General features: G+C 42.5%; 1 protein-coding gene across 1 annotated transcript in view; it reads left to right on the plus strand.

Moving 5' to 3' along the window:
- The window catches only part of UGGT2 (UDP-glucose glycoprotein glucosyltransferase 2), a 559,388-nt gene that overhangs the window by 313,687 nt on the left and 219,922 nt on the right, over positions 1–25,779 (plus strand). The gene's annotated exons all lie outside the window — the stretch shown is intronic.

Raw genomic sequence — 25,779 nt, forward strand, 5'->3', positions numbered from 1 at the left:
ATTCTTCTCTACCTCAGGAAATTTAGTAGAATTTTAAACATTTGCTAAATCTATGATATGCCCTCAAGCGCTTTTTCTGCAACAGTTGTAAGAAAAAGAAGATAAATACTTTGGAATTACCTATATCTCTGCATTGATTACTAGTAAAATGTAGTCAGGTTGTTATCAAAGTCGTAAATTTAGTCACAATCTAAATAAACTAAAAACATTCAGTTATACTGTTTGTGTCTTTATTGAGTACACTGAGCACACATCCATACTGCAGGAGAAAAAAATAAGTAATCCCTGTAATTAAACTACTGAAGACCCCATTTAGAAATGGGCAGCTCCTCGAACATTTTCTGTACTTGCAACTAAGACTTTAACACCTTAAAGTGAAAAACATTCATATTTAGTATTTCTTTAATAGTGGACACATGACCAGGGTCTTCAGTAGGCCTTTTGCTATTATTTTGGGATGTTACCTAAGGACTGCCCTTTGTGCTCTTGGAATGATCTCAACAGGCCCTTATTCCTATACAGAACAGCAGCAGCCTATTTTATAAACTTGTAGACAATTTGTCTAACCGTTGATTGTTTTTAGGCATGGTTTAGAACAACCAGTTTTTCTTGAGAAGAACGAATTTGTCAGTAACCAGACTAAGTGTGACTTTTTAACAGGGTAAGGTGACAATTATGGCTCTGTGTTGTGAGCTTAAAATCATTCAACTTTGCAAATCGCCTAGTTTTCCAAATTGTACTATTTCTCCGTAATTCGGCTTTATTTACCCTTTCGTCCTTCAGTCGAGAATGTGCACCTATTTTCCCGAAGTTTTTCTTTTACCACTGCTGTATTGCTCTTCTGAGAAAGCATATGCAGTTTAGTGTACATAGCTTTAGTCAAACATGCACAACTGCTGCTCTAAATTGCCTCTCTGGCTGCCACAGGAAACTTCAAGATAACAGTTAATGCATGGTTTTGCCTCTTTTCAGCCAGGCGGTATTTTTTTTTATTTTTAATAATCACTTTATTGAAGGGAATCTGTCAGCAGGTTTTTGCTATGTAATCAGAGGCTAAAACACAGAATTCAGGGATGTGTCACTTGTCACAAATGCTATATATTTGTGGACTAGTTTGACACGCCCCTTCCTGTAATAAGCAGCTCGCTATCTATGGACTTAGCACACAGAGAGCCTGGTGTGGGCGGGGGCAGCTTTCTGAGCTTTGCTTCATTCTAATACTAAAGGCTCTGATTGTGTCAGAACATCTGCACCCAGTAATCTAAGTGATACATCGTTGGATTCCGCTTCTCTTTACCTACGTTATGCATCTTTCAGAGATGGCATTTTATTCATTTGGAAAAATGTTTTCAACTCTTTCTTTCAAATGTCATCTTTCCTAATGCACCTGTATGATGTTCTCTTATCAAAGTGCTGCGGATTAAGTTTTTATAAAACTGGACAACTGTCATGATTCCAATGGCAGGGAATCACAAAAGGACAAGCACCAACGAGCTCTAGGGTGATGGAACCTGAGCTGACCGCGACCCTAAACCTGAACACACAAATAACAATAACCGGGGAACGTGCCTACGTTGATCCTAGACGTCTCGCACCAGCCGAAGATCTAACTTCCCCTATTAGAAGAAACACAGACCTCTCTTGCCTCCAGAGAAATACCCCACAGAAATAGCAGCCCCCCACATATAATGACTGTGAAATGAGAGGAAGGCACATACACAGTATGAAAACAGATTCAGCAAAATGAGGCCCGCTAAAACTAGATAGCAGAGGATACAAAAGTAAACTGCGCGGTCAGCAAAAAACCCTTCAAAAAACCATCCTGCAATTACTTGAACTCATGTTCCAACTCATGGAACATGAGGAGCAATTACAGCCCACTAGAGCAACCAGCAGCAAAGAAACAATTATATGCAAGCTGGACAAGACAAAAATAAAGCAAAACGTGGAACAAGAAAATCAAAAACTTAGCTTTTCCTGAAGAATACTGAAGCCAGAAGCTGAGGTAACAAAACACTCTGAAAACCTTGATAGCCGGCGGGGAAATGACAAGAAAGCCCGGTTAAATAGGAAACTCCCAAATCCTAATAGAACAGGTGGACACCAGAGACAGCAAAACACAAATCACCCAGTACCATCAGTAACCACCAGAGGGAGCCCAAAAACAGAACTCGCAACAGTACCCCCCCCTTGAGGAGGGGTCACCGAACCCTCACGAGAACCACCAGGGCGACCAGGATGAGCCCTATGAAAAGCGCGGACCAAATCATCAGCATGAACATCAGAGGCAACCACCCAAGAATTATCCTCCTGACCATAACCCTTCCACTTGACCAAATATTGGAGTTTCCGTCTGGAAACACGAGAATCCAAGATCTTCTCTACAACATACTCCAATTCTCCCTCCACCAGCACCGGAGCAGGAGGCTCAAGCGAAGGAACAGGTACCTCATACCTCCGCAACAACGACCGATGGAACACATTATGAATAGCAAACGATGCCGGGAGATCCAAACGAAACGACACAGGGTTAAGAATTTCCAAGATCCTATAAGGACCGATGAACCGAGGCTTGAACTTAGGAGAAGAGACCTTCATAGGAGCAAAACGAGAAGACAACCACACCAAGTCCCCAACACGAAGTCGAGGACCCACGCGGCGACGGCGATTAGCAAACTGCTGAGCCTTCTCCTGGGACAACTTCAAATTGTCCACCACATGACTCCAAATCCGATGCAACCCATCCACCACCATGTCCACTCCAGGACAATCAGAAGGCTCCACCTGACCAGAGGAAAAACGAGGATGAAACCCCGAATTACAAAAGAAAGGAGAAACCAAGGTAGCAGAACTAGCCCGATTATTAAGGGCAAACTCGGCCAGCGGCAAAAAGGTAACCCAGTCATCCTGATCAGCAGAAACAAAACACCTCAAATAAGTTTCCAAGGTCTGATTAGTTCGCTCTGTCTGGCCATTCGTCTGAGGATGGAATGCAGACGAAAAGGACAAATCAATGCTCATCTTAGCACAGAACGTCCGCCAAAATCTAGACACAAACTGGGATCCCCTGTCAGAAACGATGTTCTCCGGAATCCCATGCAAACGAACCACGTTCTGGAAAAACAGAGGGGCCAACTCAGAGGAGGAAGGCAACTTAGGCAAGGGTACAAGATGAACCATTTTAGAAAAGCGGTCACACACAACCCAGATGACAGACATTTTTTGAGAGACAGGGAGATCCGAAATAAAGTCCATGGAAATGTGCGTCCAAGGCCTCTTCGGGATAGGCAAAGGTGACAACAATCCACTGGCTCGAGAACAGCAAGGCTTAGCCCGAGCACAAACCTCACAAGACTGCACAAAAGAACGCACATCCCTCGACAAGGAAGGCCACCAAAAAGACCTGGCCACCAAGTCTCTAGTACCAAATATTCCAGGATGACCTGCCAACGCAGAAGAATGGACCTCGGAGATGACTCTACTGGTCCAACTATCCAGAACAAACAGTCTCTCAGGCGGACAACGATCAGGTTTACCCGCCTGAAACTCCTGCAAAGCACGTCGCAAGTCTGGGAAGACGGCCGACAAAATCACCCCATCCCTAAGGTTACCAGTGGGCTCAGAATTTCCAGGGGAGTCAGGCACAAAACTCCTAGAAAGAGCATCCGCCTTCACATTCTTTGAACCTGGCAGGTATGAAACCACAAAATTGAAATGAGAGAAAAACAGTGACCAACGAGCCTGTCTAGGATTCAGACGCCTGGCAGACTCAAGGTAAATCAGATTTTTGTGATCAGTCAAGACCACCACACGATGTCTAGCACCCTCCAGCCAATGACGCCACTCCTCAAATGCCCACTTCATGGCCAAAAGTTCCGATTACCCACATCATAATTCCGCTCAGCGGGCGAAAATTTTCTAGAAAAGAACGCACATGGCTTCATCACCGAGCAATCGGAGCTTCTCTGTGACAAAACCGCCCCCGCTCCAATCTCGGAAGCATCAACCTCAACTTGGAAAGGAAGCGAAACATCAGGCTGACGCAACACAGGAGCAGAAGAAAACTGGCGTTTAAGTTCCTGAAAGGCCTCCACAGCCGCAGGAGACCAATCAGCAACATCAGCACCCTTCTTGGTCAAATCCGTCAAAGGCTTAACAACACTAGAAAAATTAGTTATAAAACGACGATAGAAATTAGCAAAGCCCAAGAACTTCTGCAAACTCTTAAGAGATGCAGGCTGCGTCCAGTCACAAATAGCCCGAACCTTGACGGGATCCATCTCAATAGTAGAAGGGGAAAAAATATACCCCAAGAAAGAAATCTTCTGGACTCCAAAGAGACACTTTGAGCCCTTTACAAACAAGGAATTAGCCCGCAGGACCTGAAACACCTTCCTGACCTGCTGAACATGAGACTCCCAGTCATCAGAAAAAAACAAAATATCATCCAAATACACAATCATAAATTTATCCAGATATTCACGGAAAATATTGTGCATAAAGGACTGGAAGACTGAAGGAGCATTAGAAAGTCCGAAAGGCATTACCAAATACTCAAAATGGCCCTCAGGCGTATTAAATGCGGTTTTCCACTCATCACCTTGCTTTATTCGTGTAAGATTATACGCACCCCGAAGATCAATCTTAGTGAACCATTTAGCCCCCTTAATGCGAGCAAACAAATCAGTCAACAAAGGCAAAGGATACTGATATTTTACGGTAATCTTATTCAAAAGACGATAATCTATACAAGGCCTCAAGGACCCATCTTTTTTGGCCACGAAAAAAAAAACCTGCTCCCAAAGGGGACGAAGATGGACGGATATGTCCCTTTTCCAAGGACTCCTTAACATAATCCCGCATAGCAGTATGCTCTGGCACTGACAGATTGAACAAACGACCTTTAGGAAATTTACTACCAGGAATTAAATCTATAGCACAATCGCAATCCCTGTGAGGAGGAAGCGAACTGAGCTTAGGCTCCTCAAAAACATCCCGATAATCAGACAAAAATACAGGAACCTCAGAAGGAGTAGACGAAGCGATAGAAATCGGAGGTGCATCATCATGAACCCACTGACATCCCCAGCTTAACACAGACATTGTTTTCCAGTCAAGGACTGGATTATGAGTTTGTATCCATGGCAGACCAACATAGTAACATAGTTAGTAAGGCCGAAAAAAGACATTTGTCCATCCAGTTCAGCCTATATTCCATCATAATAAATCCCCAGATCTACGTCCTTCTACAGAACCTAATTGTATGATACAATATTGTTCTGCTCCAGGAAGACATCCAGGCCTCTCTTGAACCCCTCGACTGAGTTCGCCATCACCACCTCCTCAGGCAAGCAATTCCAGATTCTCACTGCCCTAACAGTAAAGAATCCTCTTCTATGTTGGTGGAAAAACCTTCTCTCCTCCAGACGCAAAGAATGCCCCCTTGTGCCCGTCACCTTCCTTGGTATAAACAGATCCTCAGCGAGATATTTGTATTGTCCCCTTATATACTTATACATGGTTATTAGATCGCCCCTCAGTCGTCTTTTTTCTAGACTAAATAATCCTAATTTCGCTAATCTATCTGGGTATTGTAGTTCTCCCATCCCCTTTATTAATTTTGTTGCCCTCCTTTGTACTCTCTCTAGTTCCATTATATCCTTCCTGAGCACCGGTGCCCAAAACTGGACACAGTACTCCATGTGCGGTCTAACTAGGGATTTGTACAGAGGCAGTATAATGCTCTCATCATGTGTATCCAGACCTCTTTTAATGCACCCCATGATCCTGTTTGCCTTGGCAGCTGCTGCCTGGCACTGGCTGCTCCAGGTAAGTTTATCATTAACTAGGATCCCCAAGTCCTTCTCCCTGTCAGATTTACCCAGTGGTTTCCCATTCAGTGTGTAATGGTGACATTGATTCCTTCTTCCCATGTGTATAACCTTACATTTATCATTGTTAAACCTCATCTGCCACCTTTCAGCCCAAGTTTCCAACTTATCCAGATCCATCTGTAGCAGAATACTATCTTCTCTTGTATTAACTGCTTTACATAGTTTTGTATCATCTGCAAATATCGATATTTTACTGTGTAAACCTTCTACCAGATCATTAATGAATATGTTGAAGAGAACAGGTCCCAATACTGACCCCTGCGGTACCCCACTGGTCACAGCGACCCAGTTAGAGACTATACCATTTATAACCACCCTCTGCTTTCTATCACTAAGCCAGTTACTAACCCATTTACACTCAATTTCCGCCAGACCAAGCATTCTCATTTTGTGTACCAACCTCTTGTGCGGCACGGTATCAAACGCTTTGGAAAAATCGAGATATACCACGTCCAATGACTCACCATGGTCCAGCCTATAGCTTACCTCTTCATAAAAACTGATTAGATTGGTTTGACAGGAGCGATTTCTCATAAACCCATGCTGATATGGAGTTAAACAGTTATTCTCATTGAGATAATCCAGAATAACATCCCTCAGAAACCCTTCAAATATTTTACCAACAATAGAGGTTAGACTTACTGGCCTATAATTTCCAGGTTCACTTTTAGAGCCCTTTTTGAATATTGGCACCACATTTGCTATACGCCAATCCTGCGGAACAGACCCTGTCGCTATAGAGTCCCTAAAAATAAGAAATAATGGTTTATCTATTACATTACTTGGTTCTCTTAGTACTCGTGGGTGTATGCCATCCGGACCCGGAGATTTATCTATTTTAATCTTATTTAGCCGGTTTCGCACCTCTTCTTGGGTTAGATTGGTGACCCTTAATATAGGGTTTTCATTGTTTCTTGGGATTTCACCTAGCATTTCATTTTCCACCGTGAATACCGTGGAGAAGAAGGTGTTTAATATGTTAGCTTTTTCCTCGTCATCTACAACCATTCTTTCCTCACTATTTTTTAAGGGGCCTACATTTTCAGTTTTTATTCTTTTACTATTGATATAGTTGAAGAACAGTTTGGGATTAGTTTTACTCTCCTTAGCAATGTGCTTCTCTGTTTCCTTTTTGGCAGCTTTAATTAGTTTTTTAGATAAAGTATTTTTCTCCCTATAGTTTTTTAGAGCTTCAATGGTGCCATCCTGCTTTAGTAGTGCAAATGCTTTCTTTTTACTGTTAATTGCCTGTCTTACTTCTTTGTTTAGCCACATTGGGTTTTTCCTATTTCTAGTCCTTTTATTCCCACAAGGTACTAGAACATCATGTAAATTATACAATACCAGGAAGCGAATCACCTCCTGATGAACGGGAGTCATACGCATGGTCACTTGTGTCCAGTACTGAGGTTTATTCATAGCTAAAGGTGTAGAGTCAATTCCCTTCAAAGGAATAGGGACTTCCAGAGGTTCAAGACTAAACCCACATCGCTTGGCAAATGACCAATCCATAAGACTCAGGGCAGAGCCTGAATCTACATAGGCATCGACGGAAATGGATGATAATGAGCAAATCAGAGTCACAGACAGAATGAACTTAGACTGTAACGTACTAATGGCAACAGACTTATCAACCTTTTTTGTGCGTTTAGAGCATGCTGATATAACATGAGCTGAATCACCACAATAAAAGCACAACCCATTTTTCTGCCTATAGTTTTGCCGTTCACTTCTAGACTGAACTCTATCACATTGCATTGTCTCAGGTGCCTGTTCAGAAGACACCGCCAAATGGTGCACAGGTTTGCGCTCCCGTAAACGCCGATCAATCTGAATAGCCATAGTCATAGACTCATTCAGACCCGTAGGCGCAGGGAACCCCACCATAACATCTTTAATGGCCTCAGAAATGCCATCTCTGAACTTTGCAGCCAGGGCGCACTCATTCCACTGAGTAAGCACTAACCATTTCCGAAATTTTTGACAATATATTTCTGCTTCATCTTGCCCCTGAGAGAGAGCTAATAAAGCTTTTTCAGCCTGAATCTCCTGGTTAGGTTCCTCATAGAGCAAACCCAATGCCAGAAAAAACGCATCCACATTGAGCAACGCAGGATCCCCTGGTGCCAATGCAAATGCCCAATTTTGAGGGTCACCCCGCAGGAAAGATATAATAATCTTAACCTGCTGAGCAGGGTCTCCAGAAGAGCGAGATTTCAAAGAAAGGAACAGCTTGCAATTGTTCCTAAAATTCAGAAAACTAGATCTATCTCCAGCAAAGAACTCTGGAATAGGAATTCTAGGTTCAGACATAGGAGCATGTACAACAAAATCTTGTATATTTTGAACCTTAGCAGCAAGATTATTCAAGCTGGAAGCTAAACTCTGGACGTCCATGATAAACAGCTAAGGTCAGAGCCATTCAAGGATTAACCCTGCTGTTCTGTTGGTCAAAAATGACCGACTTTGAACTTCAATATTCTTTAAAATATTCAAGATGCGGCTCTGAAACCCGTGGCCGACCGACCCATCCTCATTTAAGTCAATCAACCACAAGTTTCAGAACCGCATCTTGAACACCCCAAAAAATACCAAAGTTCAAAATAGGTCTCCCCAGACCGAACAGAACAGCAGGGTTAAGAGGAGGAAAAAAAAAAAAAATGAGCCAGGCTGCAATTAAGGCTAGGCAGCAACCTCAGAGGAGAGGAAAAAAAAAACTTCCTCAGACTACTTTTCCTCCTACTTCAGCCAAAACATTTTGGCCGGCTATACTGTCATGATTCCAATGGCAGGGAATCACAAAAGGACAAGCACCAACGAGCTCTAGGGTGATGGAACCTGAGCTGACCGCGACCCTAAACCTGAACACACAAATAACAATAGCCGGGGAACGTGCCTACGTTGATCCTAGACGTCTCGCACCAGCCGAAGATCTAACTTCCCCTATTAGAAGAAACACAGACCTCTCTTGCCTCCAGAGAAATATCCCACAGAAATAGCAGCCCCCCACTTATAATGACGGTGAAATGAGAGGAAGGCACATACACAGTATGAAAACAGATTCAGCAAAATGAGGCCCGCTAAAACTAGATAGCAGAGGATACAAAAGTAAACTGCGCGGTCAGCAAAAAACCCTTCAAAAAACCATCCTGCAATTACTTGAACTCATGTTCCAACTCATGGAACATGAGGAGCAATTACAGCCCACTAGAGCAACCAGCAGCAAAGAAACAATTATATGCAAGCTGGACAAGACAAAAATAAAGCAAAACGTGGAACAAGAAAATCAAAAACTTAGCTTGTCCTGAAGAATACTGAAGCCAGAAGCTGAGGTAACAAAACACTCTGAAAACCTTGATAGCCGGCGGGGAAATGACAAGAAAGCCCGGTTAAATAGGAAACTCCCAAATCCTAATAGAACAGGTGGACACCAGAGACAGCAAAACACAAATCACCCAGTACCATCAGTAACCACCAGAGGGAGCCCAAAAACAGAACTCACAACAGACAACATGGGCAGTGGTCAAGAGGAGAGAAACATGCTTTCAGCCCAGAGGAAATGCAGTGTGGTGCTAGAAAATGTTGTTTCCCATATTAGCAGAATCACCCATTAAAGGGACTCTGTCACCTCAAATTGGCGGAATATTTAAATGACATTTTACCTGTCCGATGGGCGGTGCTTCATCTTCATTTCTCCACCCCGCCTGTCCCTGTTGTCTGCAATATGTTCGAGAATTAGAGTACTTGTGCTCCATAGTTGGCACATGCACAATGCAATCCTGGGTCGCGCACGCGCAGTATGCTTTGCCGAACTGCGGGCAAAGCTGAAAAGCATTACTGCGCATGCTCCCGCGCACTATGTCCCAGAAGTATTTCGCTGTGTTGCGGGACATAGTGCATGGGTGCTCTTTGCCCGCAGTTGGGCAAAGCATACAGGTGCGTGCGCGACCGAAGATTGCATTGCGCACGCGCCAACTATGGAGCACAAATACTCTAATTCACTAACATATTGCGGACAACAGGGACGGACGGGGTGGAGAAATGAAGAGGATACGCCCCCATCAGACAGGTAAAAAGTCATTTAAATATCCCGCCAATTTGAGGTGACAGAGTCCCTTTAAGCTCTGTAAAGGAAGATACTTACAGACATGGAAAGGTACAAAAATAGACACAGGAAAAATCAAGTTGATTTTGTTGAACTCTTACCAATAGTTTTTAGAGTAGTAGGCTATTGATAAAAATGACACTGTGGGAATACCCGTTTAATAGGCAAAGCACATTTTACTTCCACTCTCCTCTCCTTTAAAGAGGTTTTTCCCTACTAGGACATCTTCTTGATCTAAATGTTTGGCGTTAATAACATTTTAAAGCCTATATTTTCCTCCAGCACTAGTGTTCCCGGGGCTCTTGTGCTGTGGTTATGACACCTGAACCTGGCGCCCAATTATTGCTGGCGTCATGGTCTTCGCCTTCAGACAAATCGAACATCAAGAGTAAGTGAGCGAGCAGCCGGAGCCTTGATTTCCTCTTGATTTTCGATTTGTTCGAAGACTGGGCCAGTGGCACCAGGCTCCCATATCATAACTGCACAAAGAGTCCCGGTAACGCGAGTGTCGACATCGCTGGAGTGGCGCCAGCATGGAAAATGAGTGTAAGTTTTTTTTAATTTTATCGAGACCAAGCATAGGGTATAAGAGGGTTGTCAAAGCGTGAACAACCTCTTTAAGTGCTCAGTCACACTTGTACATCAGAGAGTAAGAGGGGTCCAGAGTATGAGTCCACACGTCTGTCTGGTATTATGTCAGTTTATTTTTACTAACTGATAGTCCACAGAAAGCTGCGGAATATGTCCTATATTGGCCCAATGTGTGGATCAAACTTGACCATTCAAGTGAAATGATCTATGAAAAAAACAGACAGCACATTGATGACATCATATTGCTGTCCATTTTTCATTGACTGCTGTGAGAATCTTAAATACCTCCATAAGGTTTTCTATATATTGATAAAATAAAGTTGACACACACATTACACACATGTAACACACAGATTATAACTATAGAAGTACCAATATTACTATTAATATATCATGTGTGCATGTTTGGACTGAAAAATAGGGACAACTGTAAACAGAAATCCTAATGCTCCACAAAGAACCACAGTCCATAAATCCCATAAAATATACCTTTATTAAACATACAAAATTTTAAAAATTTTTTAAAAATGAACAACGGAAAAGATACATCGGGACAAGTGGGGCTAGTGAGAGAACTGTACGGCAGTAAAACACAGGGGTACAGGATACTCCCCACCATGTCAGCACATCATGTATGATAATATACACTCCAATAGGTAATTAAAGCAATCACGCATAGCAGGGCACTGGTAGCTACATAAAGGCCAGAAACAATATACGAGCAATAAGGTGCAAGTGCACATGTAGCATAAGAGTCACTACATACCGGCCAAGTACCAGCATAGAGTACAAAAAGGCGTTTACCTGATATTTGCTGGTCGGTGGGGGACCTGAGCCAACCCCGACGCGCGTTTCGGAGCCTAAGAGGGCTCATTCCTCAGGGTGATGTGCTGACACGGTGGGGTGTATCCTGTAGCCCTGTGTTTTACCGCCGTACAGTTCTCTCACTAGCCCCCACTTGTCCCGATGTATCTTTTCCGTTGTTCATTTTTAAAAAAAATTTAAAATTTTGTATGTTTAATAAACAAAGAAAAAAAAAAAAAACCAACCAGCACTCCTAATGTGAACACATGCAAGCTGCAAGCTGTATCATATAGATATAAAGAAACACAGCAGCACATGTATATGAATTTTAGGCCATGTGAAAACACAGACAAATACTCAATATGAATCATACTACTCAAAAATATTTTTTCATAAAAAATTTTTTTCAAAAAAATTTTTTTCATAAAACTTACAGTTATAGATAAAATGAAGATTCTTAGCGCATAAATTGGCCAATTCATGTGTGCCCATCAACCGCGGCAAGGTGATTGTCCTAAGTTGTAGGCTGGTGGCCCAAGAGTGGCATGTACAGTAGAGTAGGACCCATCAGAGGGAGATCACCTTGCCGCGGTTGATGGGCACACATGAATTGGCCAATTTATGCGCTAAGAATCTTCATTTTATCTATAACTGTAAGTTTTATGAAAAAAATTTTTTTGAAAAAAATTTTTTATGAAAAAATATTTTTGAGTAGTATGATTCATATTGAGTATTTGTCTGTGTTTTCACATGGCCTAAAATTCATATACATGTGCTGCTGTGTTTCTTTATATCTATATGATACAGCTTGCAGCTTGCATGTGTTCACATTAGGAGTGCTGGTTGGTTTTTTTCTTTGTTTAGTGTATGGATGTGGCTGCATCCATCCTGATCTTGCACTCCTCCCATTGACCTTGCAGGTGGCGGTAATCATCTCTACTTGCCCATAAATTGTAGGTTTAGCCCAGAGTGACATGTTTGTCCTAAGTTGTAGGCTGGTGGCCCAAGAGTGGCATGTACAGTAGAGTAGGACCCATCAGAGGGAGATCACCTTGCCGCGGTTGATGGGCACACATGAATTGGCCAATTTATGCGCTAAGAATCTTCATTTTATCTATAACTGTAAGTTTTATGAAAAAAATTTTTTTGAAAAAAATTTTTTATGAAAAAATATTTTTGAGTAGTATGATTCATATTGAGTATTTGTCTGTGTTTTCACATGGCCTAAAATTCATATACATGTGCTGCTGTGTTTCTTTATATCTATATGATACAGCTTGCAGCTTGCATGTGTTCACATTAGGAGTGCTGGTTGGTTTTTTTTCTTTGTTTAGTGTATGGATGTGGCTGCATCCATCCTGATCTTGCACTCCTCCCATTGACCTTGCAGGTGGCGGTAATCATCTCTACTTGCCCATAAATTGTAGGTTTAGCCCAGAGTGACATGTTTGTCCTAAGTTGTAGGCTGGTGGCCCAAGAGTGGCATGTACAGTAGAGTAGGACCCATCAGAGGGAGATCACCTTGCCGCGGTTGATGGGCACACATGAATTGGCCAATTTATGCGCTAAGAATCTTCATTTTATCTATAACTGTAAGTTTTATGAAAAAAATTTTTTTGAGAAAAATTTTTTATGAAAAAATATTTTTGAGTAGTATGATTCATATTGAGTATTTGTCTGTGTTTTCACATGGCCTAAAATTCATATACATGTGCTGCTGTGTTTCTTTATATCTATATGATACAGCTTGCAGCTTGCATGTGTTCACATTAGGAGTGCTGGTTGGTTTTTTTTCTTTGTTTAGTGTATGGATGTGGCTGCATCCATCCTGATCTTGCACTCCTCCCATTGACCTTGCAGGTGGCGGTAATCATCTCTACTTGCCCATAAATTGTAGGTTTAGCCCAGAGTGACATGTTTGTCCTAAGTTGTAGGCTGGTGGCCCAAGAGTGGCATGTACAGTAGAGTAGGACCCATCAGAGGGAGATCACCTTGCCGCGGTTGATGGGCACACATGAATTGGCCAATTTATGCGCTAAGAATCTTCATTTTATCTATAACTGTAAGTTTTATGAAAAAAATTTTTTTGAAAAAATTTTTTTATGAAAAAATATTTTTGAGTAGTATGATTCATATTGAGTATTTGTCTGTGTTTTCACATGGCCTAAAATTCATATACATGTGCTGCTGTGTTTCTTTATATCTATATGATACAGCTTGCAGCTTGCATGTGTTCACATTAGGAGTGCTGGTTGGTTTTTTTTCTTTGTTTAGTGTATGGATGTGGCTGCATCCATCCTGATCTTGCACTCCTCCCATTGACCTTGCAGGTGGCGGTAATCATCTCTACTTGCCCATAAATTGTAGGTTTAGCCCAGAGTGACATGTTTGTCCTAAGTTGTAGGCTGGTGGCCCAAGAGTGGCATGTACAGTAGAGTAGGACCCATCAGAGGGAGATCACCTTGCCGCGGTTGATGGGCACACATGAATTGGCCAATTTATGCGCTAAGAATCTTCATTTTATCTATAACTGTAAGTTTTATGAAAAAAAATTTTTTGAAAAAAATTTTTTATGAAAAAATATTTTTGAGTAGTATGATTCATATTGAGTATTTGTCTGTGTTTTCACATGGCCTAAAATTCATATACATGTGCTGCTGTGTTTCTTTATATCTATATGATACAGCTTGCAGCTTGCATGTGTTCACATTAGGAGTGCTGGTTGGTTTTTTTTCTTTGTTTAGTGTATGGATGTGGCTGCATCCATCCTGATCTTGCACTCCTCCCATTGACCTTGCAGGTGGCGGTAATCATCTCTACTTGCCCATAAATTGTAGGTTTAGCCCAGAGTGACATGTTTGTCCTAAGTTGTAGGCTGGTGGCCCAAGAGTGGCATGTACAGTAGAGTAGGACCCATCAGAGGGAGATCACCTTGCCGCGGTTGATGGGCACACATGAATTGGCCAATTTATGCGCTAAGAATCTTCATTTTATCTATAACTGTAAGTTTTATGAAAAAAATTTTTTTGAAAAAATTTTTTTATGAAAAAATATTTTTGAGTAGTATGATTCATATTGAGTATTTGTCTGTGTTTTCACATGGCCTAAAATTCATATACATGTGCTGCTGTGTTTCTTTATATCTATATGATACAGCTTGCAGCTTGCATGTGTTCACATTAGGAGTGCTGGTTGGTTTTTTTTCTTTGTTTAGTGTATGGATGTGGCTGCATCCATCCTGATCTTGCACTCCTCCCATTGACCTTGCAGGTGGCGGTAATCATCTCTACTTGCCCATAAATTGTAGGTTTAGCCCAGAGTGACATGTTTGTCCTAAGTTGTAGGCTGGTGGCCCAAGAGTGGCATGTACAGTAGAGTAGGACCCATCAGAGGGAGATCACCTTGCCGCGGTTGATGGGCACACATGAATTGGCCAATTTATGCGCTAAGAATCTTCATTTTATCTATAACTGTAAGTTTTATGAAAAAAATTTTTTTGAAAAAAATTTTTTATGAAAAAATATTTTTGAGTAGTATGATTCATATTGAGTATTTGTCTGTGTTTTCACATGGCCTAAAATTCATATACATGTGCTGCTGTGTTTCTTTATATCTGTATGTTTAATAAAGGTATATTTTATGGGATTTATGGACTGTGGTTCTTTGTGGAGCATTAGTATATATTGATAAAACCTGATAACACACTGATGATAAAAACTGAAACACTGACCAAAAGGTGATAGAAATTTCAACCAGCAACCAGGCGAGAAGAATCGCTGATGGGTGAATTCAGTCTAACCATTGGTGATTTAGCTCTTGCGAGAAGTCATTAACACTGAGTTTCGTGTACTTTTTCTCACTACACTATAGATGGTTACTGAATGTTCTCAATTAAAGACATGATCGTGATTATTTTTTTAGTTAGATTGTTTTTTTTATTGTGCAAGTCACAATTTTAGACTAGCATCTGATCTGAAATTATCTTGATTTCTGCACTGAATACTAAAAATGTGGCCTGCTGGTCTAAAATTGTGACTTGCACAATAAAACACAATCTACCTAAAAAATACTTACATCTGTCTTTTGGTAAACAAGGTATATTGGATTCCATAGAGTCCCACATGTCCTTACTTTCCCAGATGTTTAGATGGGTATAAAAAAAGAGAGTAAAATGCACGTCTTTGTTAAAAATGCAAAATCACTGTTGCTGCAGACCTGCAGCCGTATGAATACAATATGACTACCAAACTAAGGATATGTCAACACGTACAGTATTTATTTCCATTTTTGGATCCATTTTTGGATCTGTTTGGGATAAGAAAAACTGAAATAAAATAGAAACAAAAGTTTGGATTTGTTTTTTTTCTCCAATTGTACTGGTCCTAGGTTTATTTAATACTGAATCCATGACAAATGGATTAGAACTCGACAGGAAAACCAGGCCAAAGGTTTGAATAGATCACAATCTTTGTCACTTTAGAAAATATCTCGTTCTTGTGAAGGAAACCTGTAGTTTTTGCGGTTAGGACCAGACTATGTCAAAACATGAATGTGGGATCAGGGTGTCTAATGGTTTGCGGCTGTGTAGTAGATCTATACAAATGTAACTGAATGAACAAAGCAGAAATCGTCAGCTTGCTACTCTTGATGGCAGAGTTCCTGCTGTGCACAGAAACCCTGAGACAGAATCAGAAGCTGAAAAAAAATCACCATCCAAGGAGAAGGAGCATAAAGACCTCCCTCAATTCTTCGCTATCTGTTGTTTTTTTTTTTCAATGTGACTGGTTGCTAATTGGGAAAACAAAAAGTACTCATTGTGCCAGGCATCTTTTTGGGTGAGGATACTTTCTGTCTCACAGGCAACTTTTGTTTTACTTGGATCTGGTTGTTTTCAACAATCTTCAGTTTTTCACTCAGCACTACTAGAATTTCTCAAGACTTGGGTTTGACTAAGGGTATGTGAGCACATAGTTGTTTGAGTAAGATTTGGCGCAGAATCTGAGTGGAACCTCTCCAAATTCTCCCCCCAAATTTGTAATTTCTACTCAGTTTCTGCTCTGAAAACGCTGAACTCCATGTACACATACCTTAAGGCTGCTGAAACGTAAGGTTCTGATTTTGGTGAATAAAATAGATATATCAATTAATAATAATAATAATAATCTTTATGTAGCGCCAACATATTCCGCAGCGCTTTACAGTTTAACGGTTTCAAACACAACAGTCATAGGTAACAACGTTAACAATACAATAAAGGAAAATGAGACGACCCTGCTCGTGAGAGCTTACAATCTACAATGAGGTGGGGGAGATACAAAGTACAGGTGTGTATTTACAATGATGTATTTAAAATGATGGTCCAGCCATCTTCAAGGGGTGGGGGGTAGATGGAGATAGTGAATGGGCTACACACACAAACATGAAATGACTTTGATTAGTTAACATGGTAGGCTGCTCTGAACAAATGTGTTTTGAGCGAGCGCCTAAAACTGCAAGTTGTGGATGGTCCTAATATCTTGGGGTAGAGCATTCCAGAGGATTGGCACAGCGCGGGAGAAGTCTTGGAGTGGGAGGTACGGATGAGTGCAGAGGTTAGCCGAAAGTCATTTGCAGAGCGCAGCGGTCGGCTAGGCCGATAGACCGAAATGAGGGAGGAGATGTATGTGGGTGCCGCACTGTGGAGAGCTTTATGGGTGAGAACAAGTACTTTGAATTGTATCCTGTAATGAATGGGCAGCCAGTGTAATGACTGGCGAAGAGCGGATATATCTGAGTAACGATTAGCCAGATGGACAACCCTGTCTGCCGCATTAAGGATGGACTGGAGAGGGGAAAGTCGAGTAAGGGGGAGGCCAATTAATAGAGCGTTGCAGTAGTCCAGGCGGGAGTGGATCAGGGCGACAGTGAGGGTTTTTGTTGTCTCCATGGTGAGAAAAGGGCAGATTCGAGAGATGTTCCTTAGGTGTAAGCGGCACGAGCGGGCAAGAGATTGTATGTGGGAGATGGAGAGATCTGAGTCAAACATAACACCCAGACAGCGTGCCTGCTGCCGGGGTGTTATTGTGGTGCCACCCACGGAGTAGAAGGCGGGAACAGAAGAAGTTCAGTTTTGGAGAGGTTGAGTTTCAGATAGAAAGCGGACATGATGTTGGAGACTCCATTGAAATCTTTATGCAGGCCATTAACCCCATTTGCTCTTTTAATGGTTTGATGTTAATTCTCAAATTGTTTGGGGGTACTCTAATGGAGCAAATTCATTTCTTCTCTGAAAATCCCATTTCATTTGACTTTTTTTTTCTTTTTGTCTGTTCTCTTAATTTACAACAGTTTTTGCTCTTATTTTTAATTGACTTTTTGTTAGTTTTGGGAAATTCTATTTCTAAAAAAAGATAATCTAGTGTGATTGTCTCTGTTCCTGGATGACTGCAACAAATCAAAACTGAGATTGAAAATGTCTTTGTAAGGCTGAAGACACACTAGCAGCGATTTCAAAATCTGTCCAATTTTGTTCCTGCAAAGTTGGGCGAGTATCATACAAGTGTCATGTTTTGTTTTTTTTTGTTTTGTTTTTTTAATACGAGTACAATGCAGTTTTTAACACCTAGCATCTGATTTACATCCAAATGCAGTGCGATTGATATCCGATGGATAACGCAATCTTTTACATCGAGCAACTCTGTCATTTACACAGTTTTCAAAGGGAGTATTCTTCAAAAGACATATATCTATATGTGTGTGTGTATGTGTGTGTGTGTGTGTATATATATATATATATATATATATATATATATATATATATATATATATATATATATATATATATATATGTGTATATATATATGTATATATATATATATTCTTACACAGTACAGACCAAAAGTTTAGACGCACCTTCTCATTAAAAGATTTTTCTGTATTTTCATGACAGTGAAAATTGTACATTCACACTCAAGGCATCAAAACTGAGAACACATGTTGAATTATATACTTAACGAAACATTGTGAAACTGAAATTATGTCTCATATTCTAGGTTCTTCAAAGTAGCCACCTTTTGCTTTGATGACTGCTTTGCACACTCTTGGCATTCTCTTGATGAGCTTCAAGAGGTAGTCACCGGGAATGGTTTTCACTTCACAGGTTTGCCCTGTCAGGTGTAATAAGTGGGATTTCTTGCCTTTTAAATGGGGTTGGGACCATCAGTTGTGCTGTGCATAAGTCTGGTGGATACACAGCTGAAAGTCCTACTGAATAGACTGTTAGAATTTGTATTATGCAAGAAAAAAAGCAGCTAAGTAAAGAAAAATGAGTGGCCATCATTACTTTAAGTAATGAAGGTCAGTCAGTCCGAAAAATTGTGCAAACTTTGAAAGTGTCCCCAAGTGCAGTGGCAAAAACCATCAAGCGCTACAAAGAAACTGGCTCACATGAGGACCGCCCAAGGAAAGGAAGACCAAGAGTCACCTCTGCTTCTGAGGATAAGTTTATCCGAGTCACCAGCCTCAGAAATCGCAGGTTAACAGCTCAGATTAGAGACCAGGTCAATGCCACACAGATTTCTAGCAGCAGACACATCTCTACAACAACTGTTAAGAGGAGACTTTGTGCAGCAGGCCTTCATGGTAAAACAGCTGCTAGGAAACCAGTGCTAAGGACAGGCAACAAGCAGAAGAGACTTGTTTGAGCTAAAGAACACAAAGAATGGACATTAGACCAGTGGAAATCTGTGCTTTGGTCTGATGAGTCCAAATTTGAGATCTTTGGTTCCAACCACCATGTCTTTGTGCGACGCAGAAAAGATGAACGGATGGACTTTACATGCTTGGTTCCCACCGTGAACCATGGAGGAGGAGGTGTGATGGTGTGGGGGTGCTTTGCTGGTGACACTGTTGGGAATTTATTTAAAATTGCATACTTAACTAGCATGGCTACCACAGCATCTTGCAGCGGCATGCTATTCCATTCGGTTTGCGTTTAGTTGGACCATCATTTATTTTTCAACAGGACAATGACCTCAAACACACCTCCAGGCTGTGTAAGGGCTATTTGACCAAGAAGGAGAGTGATGGGGTGCTACGCCAGATGACCTGGCCTCCACAGTCACCAGACCTGAACCCAATCGAGATGATTTGGGGTGAGCTGGACCGCAGAGTGAAGGCAAAAGGGCCAACAAGTGCTAAGCATCTCTGGGAGCTCCTTCAAGATTGTTGGAAAACCATTCCCGGTGACTACCTCTTGAAGCTCATCAAGAGAATGCCAAAAGTGTGCAAAGCAGTCATTAAAGCAAAAGGTGGCTATTTTGAAGAACCTAGAATATAAGACATAATTTCAGTTGTTTCACACCTTTTTGTTAAGTAAATAATTCCACATGTGTTAATTCATAATTTTGATGCATTCAGTGTGAATGTACAATTTTCATTGTCATGAAAATGCAGAAAAATCATTAAATGAGAAGGTGTCCAAACTTTTGGTCTATACTGTATACTGTGTTTGTTTGTATATCTAGAGAGATATTAGAAGAAAAGCTGTCAATTCAGCAGTAAAATCACAGCGGGTCCCAACAGGATAGAATAGATTACATAATACAGTATATACGCCTAGAATAGATAGATGTAGAGATGTATGTGACATATATAACTAGTACAGTGTATGCATCTTTATTCGGACTCCCATGACAGCACACGAGAGAGAGGGGATCCGCCCTTAAGGAACAGGAAACCTACAGATACAAAAGGGCGGCACCTCTCCCCATGCATCAGTTGGTTTCCTGTTCCTGAAGATAGCGAGGTTTATGAAGGCAGTTAGTAGATCTACACCACTGCATAAAGACAGAACAGTTCCATGGGATTTAAATTTAGTTCTGTCCTCTCTAACTAAACCCCCCTTTGAACCTCTGCAGGAGGCCTCGATCAAAATGTTGACACTTAAGACAGCCTTCCTGATCGCCATAACCTCAGCTCGCAGGATAGGGGATATACAGGCACTTTCCAGAGCTCCTCCATACACTGAAATCTTGTCAGACAGAGTAGTCCTTAGACCAGACCCAGCATATCTACCAAAGGTGGCGACACGGTTCCATAGATCACAGGAGATAGTTTTGCCGTCCTTTATTCCTAATCCCTCTAATCCTAAAGAGCAGGAGCTTCATACGTTAGACATCAGGAGATCTCTTCTTCAGTATATTTCAGCTACTGATAATTGGAAGAAAGATGGGGCACTGCTTCTTTCCTTCCAAGGTCCAAGGAAAGGGTTTAGAGTATCGAAATATTTACTGGCTAAATGGATTAGGGAAACTATCTCTCTAGCTTATACAGCAGGTGGGGGGCCAGCTCCGCAGAACCTAAAGGCACATTCCACCCGGGCCATGGCGTCATCCTGGGCAGAAAGATCTGGAGTGTCAGTGGAGCAGATATGTAAGGCGGCCACATGGTCATCCCCTTCCACTTTCTTTAAACACTATCGGTTGGATTTGGGGTCCTCCTCTGATCTTTCCTTTGGGTTAAGGGTGCTACAATCTATAGTCCCTCCCTAAGGTAGCTTACATCTCTGTAAATCTCTCGTGTGCTGTCATGGGAGTCCGAATAAAGCATTAAGCTACTTACTGGTAGCGGCATTTTTCGGAGGCCCATGACAGCACCCTTAGTTCCCTCCCTATTCACGTGGGGGTAGCACTTCCTGATATGTATATAGCGTAATATGTAAATCTCACGTATGGTGTCTTATTACAATAATGGGTTATTTTGTTTCAAATGTATATAATGTATATAATGTATATTTGTGTACCACTAACCGCGGCAGTCCTCTCAGGCTCTGAAATACAACTGATGCATGGGGAGAGGTGCCGCCCTTTTGTATCTGTAGGTTTCCTGTTCCTTAAGGGCGGATCCCCTCTCTCTCGTGTGCTGTCATGGGCCTCCGAAAAATGCCGCTACCAGTAAGTAGCTTAATGCTTTCTGTACATGTATTTAATTACATGTGCACTGCCATGTAATTTTCTAAATCAGCAGAGGGCTGATATTTATAGCCTGGGAAGAGGGGTACTACCCATGGAGCTTCCCAGGCTATTAATATCAGTTTACAGCTATATAAAAAAAGTGACCTAGGGTCCCCCTATAATTAATAACCAGCAAAGGTTACGCAGATGGCTGCTGAATGATATTAAAACCTAGGAAGGGGCCATGAAAATTGCCCCCCCCCCCCACCCCCCGGCTAAAAACCATCAGCTCTCAGCCGGCCAAGAGAAGGCACATCCATAAGATGTGCCAATTCTAGCACTTAGCATTGCTCCCCCCACTTGCCCTGATTCTGTGGCAAGTGGGGAAATAGTTGGAGGGGTTTGATGTCACCTTTGTGTTGTCAGGTGACATCAAGCCCAGAGGTTAGTAATAGAGAGGCATCTATATGATACCCCTATTACTAACCCCATGGTCCTGAAACAGACACCTTTAATAAATCTTAATTAAACCATACTTACTGCATAGTGCATTCCAGTGACGCCATTGTCCCCTGCAAGAGAATTAAAATAACAGATGACAATATTCCTCACCTGTCCGCTGAAAAAATAATCAATTTTTCCCACAACGGGTCTAGCTCTGCTACATCTAGATGGCAGGCTGCATTGTTGCATGAGGCAACCATACAGCCTATCAGCCAGCAGATACACTGAGCTGTTTCTACTACCGCCATTCATTGTCTCGCGGTGAACTCCTATAACCTGTCTGAAAGTTCTCACGCTCGCGTTGCCGTCAGAAAGGTCCTCGAAGTTCAAAGCCAATGATCTCACTTCACCTAACTGACGTCAACGTGAGCGCTGTGGGAAAATTTCGAAGGGTGCTAGAGCATATGTCAGGTGAAGTGAGTTCGAATCCAATTAACTCCCATTACCTTTCTGACGGCACTGCAAGCGTCAGGACTTTCTCGCGCTCGTGGTGATGTCAGACAGCATATAGAAGTTCCCCGCGAGACACTGAGCAGTGGCAATAGACTCTGCTCAGTGTCTTTGCTACCGCTGCTCAATGTCAATGCAGGATGACAGGCTGTATGGTATCATCATGCAACCAAGCAGCCTGCCATCTATATGTAGCAGAGCTAGACCCGTCGTGGGACAAATTGATTATTACCGTATATACTCGAGTATAAGCCGAGATTTTCAGCCCAAATTTTTGGGCTGAAAGTGCCCCCCTCGGCTTATACTCGAGTCACGGTAGCGGTGGGGTCGGCGGGTGAGGGGGTGAGGGCGCTGGGGTATACTTACCTAGTCCCAGCGATCCTCGCGCTGTCCCTGCCGTCCCACGGGCTTCGGCGCTGCAGCTTCTTCCTCTCTTCAGCGGTCACGTGGGACCGCTCATTACAGAAATGAATAAGCGGCTCCACCTCCCATAGGGGCGGAGCCGCCTATTCATTCCTCTAATCAGCGGTGCCGGTGACCGCTGATAGAGAAAGAAGCTGCGGCACCGAAGACAGGAGGGGACAGCGCGAGGATCGCCAGGACTAGGTGAGTATAGCATATTCACCTGTCCTCGTTCCAGCCGCCGGGCGCCGATCCATCTTCCCGGCCGGCGCCTCCATCTTCCCGGCGTCTGCGCTCTGACTGTTCAGGCAGAGGGCGCGATGACGCATACAGTGTGCGCGGCGCCCTCTGCCTGATCAGTCAGAGCAGAGACGCCGGGAAGATGGAGGCGCCGGAACGAGACGCCGGGAGCTGCAATCAAGGGAGGTGAGTATGTGTTTTTTTTTCTTTATTGCGGCAGCGGCGGCACAAATTTATGTGGAACATCTATGGGGCACAGTGAACGGTGCAGAGCACCGTATATGGCACAGCACAGCTATGGGGCACAGTGAACGGTGCAGAGCACCGTATATGGCACAGCACAGCTATGGGGCACAGTGAACGGTGCAGAGCACCGTATATGGCACAGCACAGCTATGGGGCACAGTGAACGGTGCAGAGCACCGTATATGGCACAGCACAGCTATGGGGCACAGTGAACGGTGCAGAGCACCGTATATGGCACAGCACAGCTATGGGGCACAGTGAACGGTGCAGAGCACCGTATATGGCACAGCACAGCTATGGGGCACAGTGAACGGTGCAGAGCACCGTATATGGCACAGCACAGCTATGGGGCACAGTGAACGGTGCAGAGCACCGTATATGGCACAGCTATGTATGGGGCACAGTGAACGGTGCAGAGCACCGTATATGGCACAGCACAGCTATGGGGCACAGTGAACGGTGCAGAGCACTGTATATGGCACAGCACAGCTATGTATGGGGCACAGTGAACGGTGCAGAGCACCGTATATGGCACAGCACAGCTATGGGGCACAGTGAACGGTGCAGAGCACCGTATATGGCACAGCACAGCTATGTATGGGGCACAGTGAACGGTGCAGAGCACCGTATATGGCACAGCACAGCTATGGGGCACAGTGAACGGTGCAGAGCACCGTATATGGCACAGCACAGCTATGTATGGGGCACAGTGAACGGTGCAGAGCACTGTATATGGCACAGCACAGCTATGTATGGGGCACAGTGAACGGTGCAGAGCACTGTATATGGCACAGCACAGCTATGGGGCACAGTGAACGGTGCAGAGCACCGTATATGGCACAGCTATGGGGCACAGTGAACGGTGCAGAGCACCGTATATGGCACAGCACAGCTATGGGGCACAGTGAACGGTGCAGAGCACTGTATATGGCACAGCTATGGGGCACAGTGAACGGTGCAGAGCACCGTATATGGCACATCTATGGGGCACAATGAACGGTGCAGAGCACTATATGGTTCACACCTATGGGGAAATATGAACGGTGCAGAGCACTATATGGCACAGCTATGGGGAAATAATGATCTATTTTTATTTTTGAAATTCACCGGTAAATGCTGCATTTCCACCCTAGGCTTATACTCGAGTCAATAAGTTTTCCCAGTTTTTTGTGGCAAAATTAGGGGGGTCGGCTTATACTCGGGTCGGCTTATACTCGAGTATATACGGTATCTTCTCAGCAGACAGGTGAGGAATATAGTGTATTTGAATTCTCTTGCAGGGTACAATGGAGTAACTGGAATGAGCGATGCAGTAAATATGGTTTAAGATTTATTAAAGGTGTCAGTGTCTTTCTTTCAATTAAAGGGCTTTATTCTGGAGGTGTGTGTGTTTTTATACAATATGACTTTTGGGTTGGTAATGGTAAAGTGTCTTATAGATGTCTCTCCATTACTAACCTCTGGGCTTGATGTCACCTGACAATACAAAGGTGAAATCAATCCCCAACTATTACCCCACTTGCCACCGCATCAGATTAAGAGGGAAGAGGGAGGCTGCGGCTAGAGTCACACTGAACGTGTAAAAAATCAGTTCAATTCTCGCTGCCGAGAGTCGCACAAGTGTAATACAAGTGTCATGTGACTACAATCAGATTTTTCACACCTAGCATCCGATTTGCATCCGAATGCAGTGCGATTGCTATCCGATTGCAATGCGATTTTAGCATGAGCTTTTACATAGAGCAATTCTCTAAGTCATTTACACATCATTTTCAAAGGAAATATTCTTCAAAACACATCATATATATATACAGTGGGTATAGAAAGTAGTCAGACCCCTTTAAATTTTTCACTGTTTCATTGTAGCCTTTTGGTAAATTCAAAAAAGTCTGTTTGTTTTTCTCATTAATGTGCACTCTGCTCCCCATCTTGAGTGAAAAAAAAACAGAAATGTAGGAATTTTTGCATATTTATTAAAAAAGAAAAACTGAAGTATCGAGTGGTCAATAAGTATTCAGACCCTTTGCTCAGATACTCATACAGTGCCTTGCGAAAGTATTCGGCTCCCTGGAACTTTTCAACCTTTTCCCACATATCATGCTTCAAACATAAAGATACCAAATGAAAATTTTTGGTGAAGTATCAATGACAAGTGGAACACAATTGTGAAGTTGAACAAAATTTATTGGTTATTTAAAATTTTTGTGGAAATTCAAAAACTGAAAAGTGGGGCGTGCAATATTATTCGGCCCCTTTAACTTAATACTTTGTTGCGCTACGTCTTGCTGCATTTACAGCTGCAAGTCGCTTGGGTATGTCTCTATCCGTTTTGTACATCGAGAGACTGAAATTCTTGCCCATTTTTCCTTGGCAAACAGCTTGAGCTCAGTGAGGTTTGATGGTGATCGTTTGTGAACAGCAATTTTCCGCTCTTTCCACAGATTTTCGATTGGATTGAGGTCTGGACTTTGACTTGGCCATTCTAACGCCTTGATACATTTATTTGTGAACCATTCCATTGTAGATTTTGCTTTATGTTTGGGATCATTGTCTTGTTGGAAGACAAATCTCCATCCTAGTCTCAGGTCTTTTGCAGACTCCAAAAGGTTTT

The sequence above is a fragment of the Ranitomeya imitator genome, chromosome 3 (assembly GCF_032444005.1).
Source record: "Ranitomeya imitator isolate aRanImi1 chromosome 3, aRanImi1.pri, whole genome shotgun sequence".
NCBI lineage: Eukaryota > Metazoa > Chordata > Amphibia > Anura > Dendrobatidae > Ranitomeya > Ranitomeya imitator.